General features: G+C 36.7%; 1 protein-coding gene and 1 long non-coding RNA gene across 2 annotated transcripts in view; both read left to right on the top strand.

Moving 5' to 3' along the window:
- LOC109952550 (uncharacterized) lies at positions 1-2,795 on the top strand. The gene is made up of 7 exons (XR_002273786.1): positions 1-20; positions 751-798; positions 952-1,005; positions 1,838-1,864; positions 2,218-2,241; positions 2,469-2,501; positions 2,763-2,795. It is a non-coding gene; the product is annotated as an uncharacterized LOC109952550 (long non-coding RNA).
- LOC109952534 (von Willebrand factor A domain-containing protein 5A-like) overlaps positions 1-3,320 on the top strand; it is a gene marked incomplete at its 5' end in the record, with an annotated part of 8,070 nt that overhangs the window by 2,788 nt on the left and 1,962 nt on the right. The window lies entirely within an intron of this gene.

Raw genomic sequence — 3,320 nt, forward strand, 5'->3', positions numbered from 1 at the left:
CAGAAATGTTCCAGCACCCAGTGAGTGTTTTTTTCAAGAGCAAATTTAAAAACTTGTACTGTATCACCCACTGATTATAAAGTTACTATAGCTGACCATGAACGATAGTAGCACAATAATAATGCTAAGGATACGAAAGCACCAGGGTCATTGGAGTGGGGGGGCTGGAACCAATCCCAGCTGACACTGGCTGAGAGGAGGGGTCCACCCTAGACAGGTCACCAGTTTATCACAGGACTGACACTTAGACACTATAGGGATATAGGGATGTAGCAATTCTGTAAGATAAAGGGGGGCCAAACCATTGAAAGATTTAAAAACAAATAAAAGAATCTTAACATGGATTCTAAAACACACCGGCAGCCAATGCAGGGAAGCCAAAATGGGTGTGATATGGTCACTTTTACGCCCTCCAACCAATAGACGAGCAGCAGCATTTTGGATATGTGATATACATATTAAATTTCCTTGCATTCTTCTAAAGATTACTGTTACTGTTGCTTTTAATTTATAGAGAATCAGCATTTCTTCTGTGCTCACAATGCATTTGTGTGTATGTGTTCCATTGTTCACATGCATGCGTGTTTGTTGGTAGAACATTGCACTAATGTGATATTTTAAATATTTGAACATAAATTTTTAATGTAATTTTAACAGTAAGTCATTGTATTAAGTCAGAAACAAGTATTTTTTTGCTAGTTCTCATGTAATGTGTTGACCTCATACACTATTTTTTTTTCTATCTTAAAGTGATGATGAGCTGTAGCATGCCCTGTAGCATGCCGATGCCCATCTCATGTAAGTAGTGTGAATGAGATTTAAACACATTTATGCATTTTTAGAAATGCAGTGTATAGATGGTGCCTTTTGTACCTTAGTTTCTTTTATTACCTAGTGTGTTCTTTTCCCTGTCTCTGCTTTCCTACACTGCCTTCATTGCTGTCAATAAAGATGATGCACCGATGATCCAAGGACCCCTAGTGCACAGAAATGTTCCAGCACCCAGTGAGTGTTTTTTTCAAGAGCAAATTTAAAAACTTGTACTGTATCACCCACTGATTATAAAGTTACTATAGCTGACCATGAACGATAGTAGCACAATAATAATCCTAAGGATATGAAAGCACCAGGGTCACTGGGGTGGGGGAGCTGGAACCAATCCCAGCTGACACTGGCTGAGAGGAGGGGTCCACCCTAGACAGGTCACCAGTTTATCACAGGACTGACACTTAGACACAGCTTTTAGCATTATGAGAGTCATTAATGAATACGTTAACACGTCTACAGTTCTACATTCTGGATTTCTGCAGTCGACTGTTTACAGGTTTGTCCAAGGCAATGAATAAACAGCTTCATCTTATCCAGAATGCAGCTGCCAGGGTTATAGCTTGGACCAAAAAAGGCATATAATTCCAGTTCTTAGATCACGACACTGGTTACCAGTTTCCAAGGGAATTAGTTTTAAAATCCTTTTGCTTGTCTGTAAACCATTAAATGATTTGGGTCCTGGATGCCTGTCATAAGTAGGTATGAGACCTGCAGACCTCTTAGGTCGGCTCGTTCAGGGTTACGGGTTGTTTGAAGAGTTGTCTTTAGCTTTGATGCTGCTCACATATGGAATAAATTGCCAGAAGAGCTTAGACTTGGATGGTGCCTTCGTACCTTAGTTTCTTAGGTTGCCTTTTGGTACAAAATGTGCTTTTACAAATAAAACTGCTTTGATTTCTTCTAAAAATTACTGTTACTGTTACTGTATTAAGTCAGAAACTTTTTTTTTTTTTTGCTAGTTCTCATGTAATGTGTTGACCTCATACTCAGTTTTATTTCTATCTTAAAGTATTGTTGGAGTATTTCCTCGATGCACGTAAGTAGTGTGAATGAGATTTAAACACATTTGTGTATTCTTATAAATATAGTGTATGGATATACAGTAAACACTGATACAAACCATTTGAAACACTTAAGTGACATTGTCTCCACAAAAAGTTGTAATATTTGTTTTGACTAAATATGACATCTTTTGGAAAGACCAAGGGTTTGAGGGTAGCATCAGCCCCAGTAACCAGGCTGTGGCCACTTACATTGTGCTGAGGTGAATGATAGTGTGCTGAAGCACAGTGAGCCGTAACTGAAGTCCAGCTTCAACTTTATGCTTTGTCTGTTTCCTCTGTAATAATTCTGTTAACTGCAACTTGATTTGAAAACTACACGTTCAAGTGCCCTTGAGAAGCTGCATCCAATGTGAGTAGCATGTTAAAGCCACTTTTCAACATAAATATTTATACTGTATTTCTGTACATTTATCACAGTATCAAAATGTTTTTAAAATGTTTACAAAAAGCTGCAATATTTGTTTTGAGTAATTATGATATCTTTTGGAAAGACCAAGGGTTTGTACTTCTGTAAATGTTATGTAATCATTTGGTGATTTGAATGACATTTGCACGACATGAGGTTTTTTTTGTCAGTTCCGGCATCAAGCGAGACCTTTGTGGTTGAAGGTGAGTAGCATGTTAAAGCCACTCAACATAAATATTTATACTGTATTTCTGTACATTTATCACAGTATCAAAATGTTTGTTTGAAGGACTGTTTTAAAAACTTTACTAGCTTTGTGTCGACCGTTCCAGGTCTGTTTGCCTCCATGACATTTAATTTGACATGAGAAAGATATCCATTGTAGTTGCTCTCTACAAGTTACTGACTTACTGTCTACTAGCATTCTTAAGATATTTGGTTCTTGTTTATTATCAACTGTCCAGGTGCTGCCGCATGTTCAGAAATGCAATTCGCCCGTAAGTAAAGGCATTGTTAAACATACTAACAGTGCGTTCCTGAGTTTAAATTTTTTTTTTTATGTGTATTTAAACTGTGTAAAGGAACATTTAGATGTTATATAAAGAGACATTTAGAGGCTACAACCACTCTTGGCCATACTGTTTGTCTTTATGTCATTTTATTGCATTGCTGAGTCTGTTATGGCATTTAAAAAAAAAAAAAAAAAAAAAAAACACAGTAGAAAAGATTAATCTTAGGCTGAAGAGTAAAATAAACAATTATTTTTAGTCCAACTCATTAATGTACAGAGACGACAGGAACAACACAGGACTTGGTGGCAAAATTTCTAATTAAAGGAGTTCTCTGTTAGAGACCCAACTAAAAGGCTAAAGACTGAAAACTAACATTTTGCAGCATTTGAATCTTCACATAGAGGTCAGATGGGTTTTTTTTTTTGCTTGGTGTCATATGGCCACAGACTTTAATTAATGTAGCATAAATATTCATTCATTCATTCATTCATTTTCTACCACTTAGTCCCT

This window comes from Monopterus albus, unplaced genomic scaffold (genome assembly GCF_001952655.1).
Source record: "Monopterus albus unplaced genomic scaffold, M_albus_1.0 scaffold8.1, whole genome shotgun sequence".
Classification (NCBI taxonomy): domain Eukaryota; kingdom Metazoa; phylum Chordata; class Actinopteri; order Synbranchiformes; family Synbranchidae; genus Monopterus; species Monopterus albus.